Raw genomic sequence first — 18,134 nt, 5'->3', positions numbered from 1 at the left:
TCTTCATCCGTATAATGAGCAGTGTTTGAAGGACATCTGACTGGGACGCATTAGAGGATTTCGGCACCGTAGTCTCTGTAGTTGAATCAGAGTTGGAGGGGGCGTAACAGAATGAGTCACGTAGTTGGGTTTCGAGACCATGTTGAACTGCTGGTCTGGTAGACCCACCTGTGACGTCACAGGCATAGTCGGGATAGAGGGTGATGAGCCAATGAATGAGAAGTCACTGGGGTACCGGTGGAAATCCTCCTTCTACCACGACCACGAGACCGACTTGTGATACATCTGCTACTTATCGTCATGTCTGCAAAGAGAATACCAATTAACACTAATTAGCATATACAATAAAAATTCTTCAATATCTATATTATTTCAAAAAAAAATTGACATAAGCTCCCCTAAAATTGAACATATATCCACATTTACGGTTCCCACAAATCCAACAAACCTCAATCCACATCATCAGTCAAAACTTAATTAAATTCACCAAATCTAAAAATATTAATATACATACAAAATAGAACAAAAATTTATGGTGAATTTGTGCAAAAGTAAATTTTTAAAGTGTGATATAGAGTGATTGAAAGTAAGTTTACAAACAAACCAATGTAGCATTATATCACTACATACACACCAAAAACTCAATTATTACAAGAGGCATATTATCGAACACTTGACATTCAAAAGCATCAAATATATCAAATAGCACAACCAAGCATTATTTCAACTCTAATTGACAAGTCAATATTAACAATATACTAGTTGCAGTAATTTACAACATTTCCAGCAGAATATCCAAACTAATAATTTTAATCGATCAATTCATTCACAATTCCAAACACTTTTCAACAGCTTAAAACTTAATACTTTAAATTTAACTTATCTTAACAAACTAAATCCTCTAAAACTAAAAATTAAATCGAAATCGAACAAAACACTAATTAACAACTAAAATCTATAATAATACTAAGGATAACTAAAACAAAGATTGAAATTAATATTAAAATAAAGAAGAACCTGAAATGTATAGTAGAAAAGAGAACAAAGAAAAGGACCGTCGCGATAGTAATGGCAGCAATAGCAATGGCAGTAACAACGGTAGCAGTGACGACAATGGTGACGGGAGAATGTTTGAGTGCCGGTACTATTGGTGGCGACTGACAGAGGTGGATGGTGCGGCAAAAGGGAAAGGGGCCACTGGAGAGGATGTTGAGGGAGAGGGTTAGAGAGAGAGGGCTGCAGAGGATGAGGGGAGAGGAGGCGGCGAAAGTAGGCTGCAGAGGGACTGCTGACGGCGGCGGGACTAACGGAGCGGTAAATTGTGTTAAACGAATCCATGCCAAGTTTTTCATTTTCCCTCCAATTATATATTACCAGCGACTTTACCGTCGGAATAGCGAATCCAATGGAAAATGTTTGACATGACAAAATTAATTGTTTCAATTTTCGCTTATAAATCTGACGATAACACGCGACACTAAATTCGACGAAAAATCTAATGGTACTCAACGATTTTTTTATAGTGAATTAAACAATTCAATTTTATTCCGTGTTTATCCTCTTTCACAAAAGTCTCATAGGTAATATTTTATTTACAAAATAGAATAAGAAAGCGAAATATATTAGAACAAAATTCAGAATCAATAAAATAAAATTTGTCTGTATAAAAAATAAAATACTTGTTAAATAATATATAATTATGGACTAAAAAGAGAAAAATAACTCACACGAATAATAAAAAAACAGTAAAATTCACATCATATAAATCTCATATTGAATACAAAAGAACAACTGTAAAAGTATCATATCTCATTTTGAATAAACGCTTGTACAGTCAAGCAAGAACATTGAATTTTTGCAAGTGAAGACAAAATTGAATGTGACATGTACTGAAATCAGTGTAGGACCAGATGTAAACCATCTTCAACAGAAAATCAAGTAAAGTTAAAAAGAAAACACAAAGACATATATTATGTTCTCACTTATAGGGTTGTAGAGAGAAATGGTTAATCCGATTATATTAGAACCGATTGGTTTCAATATCTGTTGGGTAATCGGTTATATATATAAAGGAAATAAATTTGTTTTGAATGTATGTATATGTGACTTTTAATTTATGAGTTGAGTTTATTCATTTGAATTTGTCATCAAATCATTCATTTCCCATTTCATGTAATCGATGCATTGCGTTTTGAAGCTGTAATGACATAGCATGATGAGAACATTCATTCAAGCTCATTTTCTTATTTTGTCCAAAAAAAATAATATTATCGCCTTTGTAACATGTGGTAGTTTTATTTAATGAACATGATAAATTGAACTCCCCTAATTAGAGAGTCCTACACGCCTTGATCTATTAACTGTATGAATTCACTGGATATGTGTCTTTTACAGCTTTGGCCTAACTAGCTCATATATATATTAAAAAAAAAAAGGGGAAACCACATATTTGAGTATGAAATTAAATTTGATTGGTGGGTCAATAAACGGGTTAAACTAATTCCGCTTTCAATTACAGTAACTAGAAAACAATAATGAAAACATTATATTATATAATGAGTGTAAAGCCTTCAATATAATCTCACAGCTTGGTATATTTACTTACGATGTACAATTAATTAACTAAAAAATTGTCGTGAAATTATTTAAAAAAAATTAATAAAATAAAAATTATATAAATAATTATATATATCTTTAATATATTCTTTTAACCAAGATTTATATTAGATTTATTTGATTTTTTGTATAGATATTTCTTTCTTTTTTTATCTGTCTTATGTTATATTTTTTTTTTAAATTTATTAAAGATTAAATTCTAGATATAAAATTTTACAATATCATAAAACCACTTTTTTAAAAATTTAAATTAATAAAAAATAATATAAATAATTATACTTTTGACATAAAAAAACATATTTATATTGTTGAATGCATTCATTATCTCCCATCGCTTACTAATCCACTACATACATGTCATAATCATAGGTACCAAAGTTATAAAAAAGTCCAACTACTTCAATACAAAACTCAATCAAATGATTCTTTAAGGTATGTTTGGTTGCATTGGATGCATATTTACTGACTGATATTTTAAATGGGTTTTTAATTATTTATATTTGAGGGGGGGGGGGGTTATTTTATCTTTTAATAAAACAAAATTAACGAATTTACCTCTGATCTTTTAGAATATTACATAAATTAATTGTTAACAATAACAAGATAAATTAATTTCTAAAATTCTTCAAAGAGTAGTGATAAATTAGACATTCATTTTTCTAAAATGGGTTTAATGGTTTAAATTTTATAAAAGATACAGGATTAATTTATTCTTTATTTTACTGAAAATTAATTTTTCTAATAATATTCTAAAAGACTAGAAATAAATTTGTGAATTTATTTCTGCAGTTAGCATGGACCAATAAAGAATGTGTTTATTTAGTTCGATTATTTATAAAGAAAAAGATGAAATTTAAAAGAATAAAATTTATACTCATTTTCTGGGGTCAATTGTTACCCTAATTTATATACTAATATAAAATTTCACCTTTCTAGTTTTTTAATACCTTTCAATTGTATGACAAATGTATAGGCCGAGGCCAAGATATAAGTAGAGGTAAAGAGAAAGTTACTAATAAATTGCGTTTGTTTATGAGAATAAAATAAGATAAGATACTGAAAACAAAATATAAAAGATAGAGATATAAAATTTTATATTTTTATATTTTATTTAATGATAAATTATAATTAATTATAAAAATTTAATTTATTTTTATTTTTTATTTAAAAAATTTGAGACAACAAATATAATAATAAAAAATATAATTATAAAAAATTAATAAAAATAATAAAAAATAAAAAATATTATCTTTTGTTAATGTCTTCATATCAATATATTAATTTAGTGTCTCTGAATATATTATTTTTATTTCTATATTTCTGTCTTAGTATCCTATCTCTATAAATAAAAACAGCTTTATGAATGAGAAACTGAATATTATAATTGTGTGTTCTCTTTCACTGAACACACACGTTCACATATATTCATAGCAATACATAGAGATCTCTCAATTCCAACGGCTATAACCCGAACCACACACAAGGCTATGCCTCAATAAATCGGTTGCATCACACACGAAATTAAATTTTCTCTTATCTAATTAATTATTAGGTGGATATATATAATCCAATGTTCAATTGATGTTGTTAGTAGTATTATTTAAACACATATATATATCAAAGAAGGTTCCCACTAATTCTTATTAATTAGTATGAAAGTTTATTCTTTAAAATTAAAGTTATTCAATTGATTCCTTACTTTTTTATGAATAACCTAACATAGGTAGCCTTATATTCTATATTTAATTTCGAACTTTTTTTTTCTTTTAATTTCTTGCGGGTGCAATTTCAGACTCAAATTATGGACATATATTATTGATGAAGAAGAGACCGTATACCAGCATATTCCTATTAAATTGAGTGTTGGCTGCCATCATGTTCCTTATCCTTTTCTAGTTTTTTTGGTAAATTGTATCCTTTTATAATGTTTGGCAAATAATTGTGCTGTACCTGATGATGTTGGCAAATTATAATATAAAAAATGTCAGACTGCATTGAGCACTATGGTTGATCTGCATATGTAAGGTTGTTATGGAGTATCTTATTCCTAATTAGTGACAAATCTTATAAAGACATGGAAGATGGAACATATATCTAATAAATTAAATAAAATATAACAAAATACAAGTGTATGTGTACCTGTGTTGAACATGATATTATCTTATATTTTTATCTACTTATTATATTTAATTAGTGATCACTATCCAGGTGCAGTTGTTATAGATTTTTTGTGTGTGTATGTGTGAAACATAAAAGCAATGTAGTATTAGAATTTAGCGAATTTAATTCAACTGAAAGAAATTATGATAATTAAGGAATATGTGTAAATGAAAATTTTAACGGTTTCGTTAAGTTATCAACATATCTACCAACTTCTACCAACTCTTATCTATAACTGTGTTTCATAAAAATGTGTTCGTGAATATGTCTAATAAAAATGTCTTTTTTATAATTGTGTTTAATAGAAGTGTCTTTATAGATATATTTTCTGGATGTGTCTATTTATATATGTATTTAAAATATATTAATTACTAGACATATCTACGAACACACTTACATGAAACACAAATATAAATAAAAGTTGGCAGAAGTTGACAGATAATATGTTAGTACCCTATACTTTTCCAAATTTTAATACACTTCCATGAAAATTGAAGATGAACTTATTAACGTGAATGGGATGAGACAAGTTGGAATCAAAACAAATTATAAATTGAATTCATATTATTGCTACTAGGGACTAGGGAGGACGGCTTTGTGAATACGAGGAGGAAGTGACATGGAGAAAATACGTGTAAAAGGGTAGGTCCCGTAGATGCATGAGATCTTAACGGTTAACAGCTAAGAATGTGTGTCCCACACAAACTGACATCAATCGTGGCCCACCCTTAACCCCATTTTCACTGGCATCATCCAACGCAAAATGCCACGTGTCTACACCTCTTACGGGCCTGGGCGTAGGGGCCCACACTTATTCCTTCCAAGCCCGAGCTAGTCAAGTCGCTCTCAGTTTCAGTTTTTCTCCCCTAGAACAAAAAGCAAAGGCTCACATAACGTAAACGTATCTACCTTTAATTTGGTTATATTTTTCTAAGAGAAAGTATAAGAAGACAATAAATTTAGTATATAATGTGTACAATAGAGATAAAATTAAAATTATAATCAGTTAATAATTAATTTAATTAATTTCTAATAGTTTCCAATTTTAAATTTTTGAAAAAAATAAAGATTTGGTTATGAAAAAGTTACATATTCTTCTATTTTACGCTGTGTGAAGAACGCACTTCTTCGACAGTTTCTTCCACTCTCTTCGCACTGACGCCACGAAGATCACAATTGTCCGCCACCCAAAACGCAACCCGACGTCGCCCAGCTGTCTGAGAACGTCTGACGAAGAACCCCTTTGCGCACGTTGCGTCTGTCGCGCAGCCCACCAACACAGCGGTCGTGCAGCCCCCGGTAGCCGGCGGGTTTCACCGTCCTAGCGTCTTCATCCGCGACATACAGCGGGTGAAAATGGTGCCACGTGTATGGTGATTTGGAATTCGGTTGATTGTCTCTGGTGGATGTGGTGCATCGGATTGAAGATATCAAGAAGGCGAGTACTTTGTTTTATGGTGTTGCGGAAGTTTTCGGCCAACTTGGCTTTTTTGGATTTCGCTCCCCTTACATCTTTAAAGTATATACATTAACGAACGAATTTAGATGTTAGATGTTCAATTCACTACGTATGTAGATAGTTATTTTAATTCTTAATTGGATGGTTATTTTGTTTGCTTCAATTTAAGTATATACAATTAACAAATGCTGGATGTTCATTTCACTAGATAGTCGGATGATTATTTTAATAACTACGTGGATGGTTGTTTGATGGCCGGTAAAAGAGCTTCTAACGCCGGAGAGGTGGGATGATTGATGAGGGTGAGGGTAGCAGACGGTTTTGGGGGAAGAAGAGGGTATTTAGGTAAATTCTTTTAGTAAATTAGGATTGAGATGGTTAATTTTTTGAATAACTATTTGGATTTCTTTTTTTTCTTGTATTGGGACAAATTCAAAATCTATTGTACACATTGTCAAGATTTTTCATTGTCTCTCTAGCAGAATTCTTTTTCTAAATATAATACGATTAATTTTATGTCCTTAAACGGAATAAATTCCTATAATAGTCCTTGTAATTTATTGAATTATTTAATTCGATCTTGAGATTTCAATTTCATTGTATAGTGATTCTTCAGATTGAGCTCAAGGCACCAAAATGGTCTCTGAACTCATTTCTAATGATGACTAAGCTATTTTAGTGCTTACGTGACTATCATGTGCCACGCTGGACTAGACTGATCTCTCCTTTTCTTTCTCTCCCTCTCTATTGCACTCTTCTCTTTCTGTGGCCCTTTTTCAGTAGTCCTTTGCATCACCTGTGACGCTAACATCCACTTTGCTAACCCCCTCGCCTGCTGCCATGAACGCATTTCCATCGAGTCCTTCTTTGACTTTGCCGACTCTATCGTCGAGGCCTCTGTCGCCTCCTTTAGCTTCGTCATCCCAACCAACGCCGGCCAACAATAGCATCTCCTTCAATGGATTTTCCAATGATGTCGCTGCCTGACTCATCTCTAACCCAAACTACGGCTTAAAGCTCATGGACACCCGAGACTACATCCTTTACTAAAGGAGAGTTAATAGTCAACTACATCCTTCTCCAAAAAGCTCTCCACACTTTCTATGTCTTTCAATTCATTGTTTTGTACAATTTGATTTTCCTGATTAATAACATCAACTTCAGATTCTTTGATGTTAGGATTTATATTAGGGGAGCAACAAAAGCTTTCTAAAAAAAACTCTATGCATGTTCACTCAATGCCGTTAAAGTGCAAACCCCATAAATTAATGTTATTTTCTGGCACTGCTAAGCAACTAGAAGTAAAGTAGCATCCATTCCATCATCACTTACAACAGTTTTAGATTCTCTTGTCACATGCATTCTTTCTGTGCCAGATGAAAAAATCGTCTCAGATATACAATATTCGTTCTGCTTCGATTCGAGTGAGATGGGATTGGCGAAAAGTGACGGCGAAATTATGCAATTTTTAAGATAGAGCGTGAGGCGAGGAATGAGAGGGTATAAGGGAGGTGGCGGAGGGTGGAGGAATTAAAGTAGGTCAAAAAAAAGGGAGAAAGGAGAGTTGAGAATGAGAGGAGAGAGGGAAGAGAAATGACAAGAGTGACTGCTGAAAGAGAAAGAGTGCAGTGAAAAGAGAGGAGAAGAAAAAGAAGAATGGTTGAAAGGTGACAGCATGACACATAATAACCATATCAGCACTAAAATAATTGAGTCATTATCGAAAATGAGCTCAGGAACCACTTTGGTACCCGGAGCTCAATCTAAAGAATTAGTATATAGTGAAATTAGAACCTAAAAAATTAAATTAAGTAATTCCATAAATCTCAAGAGTTATTATAAAAATTTACTCTCTTAAACCAATAAAAATTTAATGTGATAGATATGCTTATTTTTTGGAAGACCAAATTAGTTTTGCATCTAATTTTAATACATTGATATTATTTTTTTTCTTTTACATCATCATTCAATTATATACTAAATGACTATATAGACAATAACATAAAAATATTTATTTTATTCATGTGATAAATCATAATTTCCAGTGCTGTTTCTCTCAATAACCAGCAACTTATCAAGAAATGCATTTTCTCAAATTCATGCACCTCGCTCATAAGGTTAATGGAAACGTGGAGGCAGATTGTTGGATTTGAAAAAGTGTGTTCACTTTATATGAAGCCGGATATGAAGAGAGAACTGTATAAGAAAACAGTGTTATCATCTACATTTTTTGTATGTATCTTTCGGTGCAAATAAAGTTGATTAGTGAATATATATGACATAACGAAATGTTTTGGATAAGTCCAGAATGGGGTTGTATATGTGGAATCTAATTAAATTAGTTAAGATAATTGATGAGAAAGTAGCACAAATCCTTGATGGTAAATATTTGATGTTGCAAGATTTGTCCATAGTGCATGCACGTACAGTAGTAAAATGAATGAGAAATGTTTCAATTATTGTTCCACTAAGATAGTCAACTGTGATATATAGAAATGGGATGCCATCGCCATCATGAAGATTGTTGCCTCCAAAGTTCTGATATGCTACGGTTAGGCAGGCCCAAATGCCACATGCTTTTATTTGTATGCTTCTGTTTGATCGAAACTACTGAACAATTTGGACTTTACTGGATTTTGATTTCTTTCTACTTTCATTTAGTGTAGGGCTTAATATATCAGTTTACTAGAGATTAGAGACGGTTGTTCTTAAAAAGAAAAAGAGAAAGGATCATATGAAAACTATTAAAAATGTATATATGATCTTTAGATTTTCATAATTTTGAGGGCAATTTACTATATAATAAATAAACTGGCATACAATATTATCATATTACACAAAAAGCAAAACAGATACCAAAATACATTTTTTCTATAATCTATGTAAATTGCGATAGGAGTTCCGCGATTTACGAATATACGTAATTCGCTACAGGGGTGTTGCGGATTACGTTATAGGAAAAATAAGAATAATCCGCGACAGGGGTGTCGCGGTTTATATGTGAATGACGAATGTGTATAAACCGCGACAAGAGTCTAGCGGTTTATGCGTTAGTATAAAATAGGCTTTAGGGGTCTCGCAAATTACATTTGTGGTGGTTGTAAGATTTCAACGGCATTGCGCACGTTACTGGCAGCATAAAGGAAGATGTTAGTTTGGTTATTTTTAGTTAATGTATTTCGTATAATATTTTTCCAATGATTGTGATTTAGGTATTTAAATTTAGATTAAGGTCTTGAATCGTTTATGCCTTTCATTAAATTTTGTGATTAAAAAATAGGAACTGTATGTTACCTATTTAAACTTTAATATTGTATTTTTTGTGTTAGATTACTTTAAATTAGTGTTGGATTTTTTATATGTTTGGTTTCTTTTGTCACATGCTCCAGCCGACTAGGTATATCTATAGTGTCCGGAGGCAGCAGAACATGCCTCTGCATGACAAAATCGTACCTTATCTGAAGAGAGTTGGTTTGTACCACCTGAAGAGGCTCAACGCCAGGTGGTTCTGGTTGGACGAGCCCTTAGTCAGCGCTTTCATTGAGAGGTGGCATCCTGATATGCATACCTTTCATATGCCTTTTGAATAGTGCACTATCACGCTGCAGGATGTAGCATACCAGCTGGGGCAGCCCGTGGATAGTTTACCTATATCCGGGCGCCTAACAGATTTTGAGAAGCTTATGGAAGAAGGCAAACCGGCATGGGAGTGGTTTCAGAAACTGTTTGGCGAGCTTCCACCACAGAATAAGGTAAAGCAGTATACAGTCCACTTCACCTGGTTTCATGAGAGGTTCAGGATGCTGCCGGATGATGCTACGGAGGAGACCGTACGCATATATGCACAGGCTTATATTATGATGCTGCTTTCCACTCAGTTGTTCGGTGACAAGAGTGGAAATCGGGTTCATATACGGTGGTTGCCCTTTGTGGCGAGGCTTGATGATATGGGCAGTTATAGTTGGGGGTCGGCAGTGTTGGCTTGGCTATATCGTTGCATGTGTCGGGTGGCCAATAGAAACGTGACAAACTTGGTAGGCCCCCTGCAGCTACTGCAGTCATAGATTCTCTGGCGGTTTCCTAGCATAGGCTGCGGGGATTCGACACCTATTCCTTCTCATTGGCTTCTAGGTATACATATCTGTACAGTTAGACTAGAACTGTAACTTTTTTTATTATGGTTCTACCTGTTAACTAGGTCATTAGCAATTTATACATGCGTATAACATTGTGTTCGTTCAGGTGGGCCACCTACATATCCGACCGCAAGGAGGAGAGAGTTATCTAGTGTCACCTAGCGTTGTACTGCTTAAGTGATTGAGATGTAAGTTTATTCATTTAGTTTCCATTTTTATCTAGTAATTAACTATATATTTATTAGTTAATGGACTAATAAATGTGTTCTGTAAATGTTTGTAGATTGTTTGGGAGCCTTATGCTTTGCTCAATGTGATGGTTGTTGTTCATCCATAGATTCTCACAGAAGAGCACAGTCGATTATGGCGCGCATGTACTTGCTTGATATACTTTGCCATCATTGAGTGGCATCGGGTAGATAGGGTGCTGCCACAGCTGGGTGGCATTCAGCACGAGTCTGAGCCGGCCTCGAATATAGAGTGGCTCTATGCCAAGGATGAGAGGGGTGGAGACAGATGGTTCCCGAGCTACTATCAGGTCCAACCTTAGTTGGCAAAACAGGGTTGATGCTGTTCTGAGTATTCTCCGGGTGCCTTATCTCGGGCCGTCCGTAGACTTTCTGCGATGGTGGTACAGAGTGGCCCATAGGTTTCTGTCGCCATATTCCTTGATTGCCGATCCTAGGGCCGAGGAGATCAGTTAGGGTGTTGTTCAGAGAGGGTCCTCACAGGCGCCTTCTAGGGTTTCGATGCCGGACGTGCTTGATAACAGGCGCGTCAAGCGACGACGACGCATTGGTACCCGGGCTATAGACCTGGAGTGGCGATGGCTGGATGACACGATTCAGGATGACAGATCTGGTAGCGACGGAGTCAGATATGCTGATCACCGTATCCGGCGTGGCCGTCCTCAGCGTCGGGGTGGTACATCAGGGGTCGCATCTGGTGGTCTTGGTGATAGACCCACTGAGCAGGCAGGGGCGGGGTCTCAGGAGGTTCCTCTTACACATGTTTCGAGCTTCCAAATATATCATGAGATCTATGGACTGATGTATGATAACCTGGTGGGCCCGACTTTCACGATGGATATGGACCACGAGATCGGTAGTTCACATTTCTATTCTGACTTTGCAGATCTCATCTGGGATGATGACCCTCCGCATTTTCAGCACCATACCCCCACAGGATCAGGTGCCAGAGACCCAACCCCAGATGGACGTTGCATAGGGGTCGCCCAGATATGGAGGATAAGCAACGGTACCAGCCCCAGATGTTTGACCCTCAGAAGTACCAGCCCCAGTTTCATGTAGACCTGAATAAGCCTGCTAGCAGCCCGTATGACAGTTGGTTGGGTATGGGAGGGACGCCTTCATCTGCATATAGCATGGGCATGCCCGTCGATCCTCCAGCACAGCAACGCCAAAGGCCAGCTAGAGTGAGACGGGCCGCTCGATGTGGTACAAGATCGCATCTCCTAGGCGCATTTAGACATGATTCTCACGAGGAGGATGAGGACGGGCAGGAGCCGTAGCTGTTTATTTCATGTTTTCATTGATGATACCTATGTATGTTAGATTTGTCGTGTACTTTTGTATTATATAATGGTACTTAGTTTATTTCCATGAACTTATGTGCGTGTTATGTATGTTTTCGTTTACCATACACTTACTTTATTTTATGTTTATGCAAACTGCTCATTAACGCATAAACCGTAATATCTCTGTCGCGGATTATGCTTATTTTCCCTATAACGTAATTCGCAACACTCCTGTAGTGGAATAAGTGTATTCGTAAACTGTAGAACCCCTGTCACGATTTACATAAATTATGAAAAAAATGCATTTTGATATTTATTTTATATTTTGTGTAATCTGATAATATTAAATGGCAGTTTATTTATTATAGTAAATTGCTCTAATTTTAAATAAGATTTATGTTAATTAAAAATTAATTAAATAGTAGAGAGTAAATACTAATAATCTACTTGTCTAAAATTTTGGGCCACATGATAACCTCATTATTATGAATTTTTCGTTGAAAATCATCATCAGTTTTCTAATTATACATAGGTATGTTTAAGAAAAGGAATTACTCTTCTTAACCAAACCCTTCATTTTTCTAATAATTATGTATATCACTATTTTAGAAGTCATATAATTGTATATTTTATATAACTAGTTATCAAAGTAAAATCTAGTTTGGTCAACATTTATTTCTGTTGCTCTCACGGTTAATCTTTTTTCAAAAACACTTTAACTAGAGGAAGCCCGATATTTGGTACATTAACCACCACCGTTTAATACATGTACCAAGTATCAAGTTTCGTCAATGAATTATTCTCTGCTAATGGGCTGGGCCCATTAGAGATTATTATTTACTTAATGACCCAGAAAGCTTAGTTGTTTAACACAATTGCTTACTCATTTTTATTTTATAAACGCACGTACGTCTATTTAGATTTGATTTGGTAAATTTTTTTTAAAAAGATGTTTGTACTTTTTAAAAGTTTAAATTTTTGATTTTATGTTTGATATATCAATAAGATTATATTTGTGCTTTTAAAAGGTCAAAGATTCGGAGTACTTTAAAAAATATATAAGATAGAGCTTTTTAAAATTGATTTGTGCTTTTCAAAATTTAAAAGTCTAATATAATTTCATATATTAACTAATTTTTAAATTTAATACTTACATTTATGTTTATTATAATATTTTTAAATTTTAAAAGATATTTTATTAAACGTAATTGTTATTGATTGTGTTTATTAAAAATAATTTTTTATTTTATTTACCAAACATAAATATTAGAACTTTTAAAAAATAAAAGTTTTACCAAACTAATTCTAAGCCTTAACCAATTTGTATAGCCCTTAGCCTGCCTATTCCATTACTATTGAACGCGACAGGGACACCACAACACTTTGGAGACTCACTGTCATATAGGGGTGGCAACGAGGTGGATAGGGGCGGGTTTTTGCTCTATTCGATCCCGTCCTACCTTACAAAAACCCGCATCGAACCCGTCCTGTCCTTATCCGCGGATTGTAATATGTTAAATCCTAACCCGCTCATGCGGATACCCATCCCACCTCTATAAATATTAAATCCAACAAATAAAATTAAATTTAAAAAATTATATAACTATTATTTACATACATAACATAAATTAAAGTAACAATTTAAATATGATATAATATTATTAATTATTTTACTAATTATTTTATATATATTACATATATTAATAATAAAAATATATATTATATACCGGGGTGGGTTTAACCTCGTCACGGCCCGCCCCGGTGCGGGGACGAGTAATTACCCGCTCCGAAACGGGTAGGAGCAGAGTGGGTACCCGTGAGTTCGGGTAGTGTTACGACTCCTACCATCATAAAATAAATTTAAAAAAAAAGTATAGGATAGGAATACACTATTTGTCAATTTATTACCAATAATAATTAATATAAAGGACATTTTTATTAAAAGACACATGTGTAAGGAGACATATATAAAAGAAACACATTTAAAAGATATTTCCATAAAATATTTCTATTAGATACAATCATAAAAATAATATTTTTATTAAACGCATTTATAAAGACACTTTTATTAAATACAATTTTAAACAAGAATTGGTAGAAGTTAATAGATTTTTTATTAGTTATGTAACGAAATTGATTTTAAAAATATCCATCAATACATAATAATCCTCAGGTAAAAGAATGAATTTATTATTTGCAAAGAAATGAAAGAATGGTTCCACGTTCCCCCAAGATGACCCTAAGATGCCTCAAATCATGGGGACAAACAATGGCTCATTGCCTCACTTTCATTCATTACCCACAACTACCACGGCCCCGATCCCTTTCAGCCATATATTCTGTCTTACCCTTTCACTATTTTCTTTTTTCTCTATTAACAAAACACCATCTTATTCCATTCCAAACTCTATTTTAAGCTGCTCTTGCCTCTGCATAACACATCATATAACCATAATTAAAAATAGAAAAAATTTAGAGTCAGTATTTTTATTAAAATTTAGTTAGTATTTAATTAATAAAAAAAATTTGAACAATTTTATACTATTGAATAAAATTTTACACTATTAAAAATATCAATAATAATTAATTAACGATTACGAATCACAAAATTTACTAACTCTAACACTCCTCTTAAAAATATCGTACGCAGTAACTTTTTATTGTATACTAAACTGAGTTAAAAAAAAACGCTTCTTTATTTTTGATAAAAATTTAAAATCCAATTTTATGAGTTTCACATGTTATCCAATAATATATAAAATCATAGTTGTCAGACGCGTGTATTTGAGTACTACATTTGCTTATCCATTCCACTCCATGAATGTGATAAGGAAATTATCATCAACAGTGGGGACTGGGGAGACACTGATAAATCATAAATCATGGACACATTAATACATTATACATATACATGATAGATATTTTTTGTTCGCACATCATAGTTTTTCACTTTTTATAAAAAATTTATCATTAAAAACTAACAAATTTAGTTTAAAAAAAACGACGCATAAGTAGGAGCAATTCACTTGATTTTGAAGATAATCTAGTATTTTACCAAATAAAAAAAATTAAATTTGGTATTTAATATTATTTTAATTTATTTTAGAAAATAATGTTAAAAAAAGTTTTAGGGTCAGTATTTTTATTAAAGAGAAAGTTGGGGGTCAGCAAATTTTGTGATTTTTAATTATCAACTAGTGTATGTTCCCGTACCTTATACGGGATAATACATAAAATTATATTAAAATTTTATTAAAAAATTAAATAATATATATAGTAATTATTATTATAAATATTTTATAAAGTTATAATTAAAATCAAACTCTCAAAATTTTTAATATTAAAATATTAAAAATAATTAGTATTTATCTTAATCAATTTGAGTTTGTTAAGTGATCATCTCACTCGTCTGCTTAAACAATTATTAGGAGTTAGAATCTCGCCTTGTGTATATAGCAATCCATTGTCTAGCGATAAACCCTTAATAAAAGGAGTATCAATACGTGGTTAGACTTGACAGGAGTTTTCGAATACGCAGGTACCCGACCTGTCCATACCCAAATGAAAAGGGTAATAACTTGATCCGAGTCAGGGTAGATTTTGCTCAAGACAGGTATCGTCGGGTTTAGGGTGTACCCGCCCCGATTATATACATATAAACACTTTTTAGAAATTAGGATTTGCCTCACATCACACATGATTCATAACTTCAGTCTATACTCTATGCCATGCAAGATAAACTCAATCATCCTCATCTAAAATCTACTTCTTCTCAACTTCTTCACAAAAAAATCGCATAGCTCCTGTCATGTTGTTGCTGAGTCCATCGCCGCTTACCTATTCACAACTCCCATCTTCCTTCACAGCCAGAGACGGACTTACGTTTAATATAGAGGGGGCATTTGCCCCCACAATTTTTTAAAAAAAAATTAATACTTATATGCATATATATCACTTATTATATTATTGTTACGATAGGTAACCGGAGATTAGCCCAATGGATAGCGTTTGGCGGCCCAAGTGTATAATGGAGGAGAACTCCGGATAGGTCCGCAACTCGGGAGGCTCCGTCCGACTTGTGCTCGCGTGTAAATGGGGGGTGGTACCTGCAAGGACACTCCGATGCCTAAGTTAGCAAGGGTGTAAGCAGGTCTTAGAGAGTATTGGACTTAGGAATACCTGAGGCGTGTCAGTGTATTTATAGTGGTGAGCCAATAACCACCGTTGGAGTAGTGCCGTATCTTTAGGATAATAACCGTCCCATTATCTTAGGGAGGTTAAGATATGGCTTTATGAAGTGGTTAGAGAGATTTCAAGGGCGGTTACTCATTTGAACGAGTATTTATCTGCCAGCTAATCTCGTAACCGACTTCTTCGCACTAAGTCGTGGTTGACACCGACTTCTTGAGTGGAGGTGGGTGCTTTGCTAGGCTTAATCTATTTGGATCAGGCCTTTCGATTGGACCTGGGCCCTTAACATTAGGCCAGGGTATGAACAGTGCCCCTACTTGAGCCCAAGACCCTTTTAAGGCTTGGGTTCAAGTATTTAACTCGGGTTCGTAGCCGACCTTCACGGGTTTTGAAACCGACGTGATTTTCGCGACCTTTTGTTTCTGACAGTTACGTCAATTCAAGCGTCGTGTCCGTTGAGGAAGCGTTTAGGGATTGAGGGCTTTGGTAACGGTGCAGTCGCATTAATGGCTGCCTTGTTTTTACCATTATGCCCCTTAGCCTATTTATAAATACTTTCCCTCTCTTTCCATTTTCCGTTTCTGCGATCTTTCAAACTTCTCCTTATCCTGTTCGTGTTGCATCCTTGCGTTCAAAGATTTCTGTTCTTCTCCAACCTTCATTTTCAGATAAAGGTTAGCTTTGCTTTTTTCATGTCATGCTTTTTGTTTGCATGTTTTGTTTTGCAAGTAGATAGGTTGACCTGTAGATTCTAGTTTCGAATCTTTCTCCTTAGAGGCCGTGTTTTTTTGATTTTTCTTTTTCCCTTTTTGTAGGTTTCTGCCACTTTTCTTTATATAAAAAATGGCTTCCGTAGACGTTCTTTCTCAATGGGTAGATGTTACGGTCCTTGGGGAGGAACCGTTGGTCGACGCTGAGTTCATCACTCATCTTCGTACTCATCACAGGCTCTGTACTTCAGAGGAGGACGAGCCCAAATACGAACTGATAATCCCGGGTCCTGAAGACCGGGTCTGTTTTGGGAGAGAAAATGAGGAGGCCCCTCATTTTTTCTTTATGTATGAGTGCATGATCACCCGTTTGGGTGTTTTTCTTCCTTTCTCAGATTTCGAGATATCTGTTTTGCATTATTGTAATGTTGCTCCTACTCAACTTCACCCAAATTCTTGGGGCTTTTTAAAGATTTATCAGTTTATAAGCCATGCTCTGGACTTTCCGACCTCCTTAAAGATTTTCTTCTTTCTCTTCCATCTGACTAAGCCCTTTAGTGGGCTGAATGACAAACAGCAATGGGTATCCTTCCGAGCCATACAAGGTCGGAGGATTTTCACCCTTTTTGACGAATCTTTCCATGACTTCAAAAACTTCTTTTTCAAACTTCAAGCCGTAGAGGGTCACCACCCCTTTTTTCTGGATGAGCATTCCTCTCCCCGCTTCCCCCTTTATTGGTCGCCGCCCTCCTCTTGTGAAAAATATGGTCCCGATGACCTGGATGAGGTGGAGGCGGCCATTGTAGGGTTTTTCCGAGAAGCGTGGGGGAGGTCCCCATATTTGGATACCAGAAAAATTCTTCAGGGAACACCGACTTTCGTTCAATCTCAAATAGGTAGTGCATGCATTCTTTATTTCCGAGTTGTTTCCGCCGACTTACATTTTACCGACTTGTAACTTAGTTGTTTCTTTTGTAGATATGGCAAAAAAGAACGCTCAGGAGGCCTACCAAAGGGTCCGGGAGGCCAAGGCGAAGTCCCGGGCTAGGTCCGGGGGTGCCGGGGCGATCACTTCTCCTCCTCCTCCCCCTCCTCCTCCTAAGAATACTGGCACTCCTTCTCAACCCATTGTTATTTCTTCCTCGAGTTTGCCCCGACCACCCCCTTCTGCCCAAATTCTCTCCGAGCCCGAGAAGAAGAAGCGCAAGACTTTAGAGTCTGGCTCTTCTTCTTTTGATGGTGGGGTTAAGGCGGATGCTATGGCATTCGTCCGAAAGAACATCTATCCTTTTATCAGTATGGATGATGTTTCTGTTCGAAACCAC

The sequence above is a fragment of the Arachis stenosperma genome, chromosome 8, assembly GCF_014773155.1.
Source record: "Arachis stenosperma cultivar V10309 chromosome 8, arast.V10309.gnm1.PFL2, whole genome shotgun sequence".
NCBI lineage: Eukaryota > Viridiplantae > Streptophyta > Magnoliopsida > Fabales > Fabaceae > Arachis > Arachis stenosperma.
The sequence above is the reverse complement of the archived record's forward strand: the minus strand, read 5'-3'. Positions refer to the sequence as shown.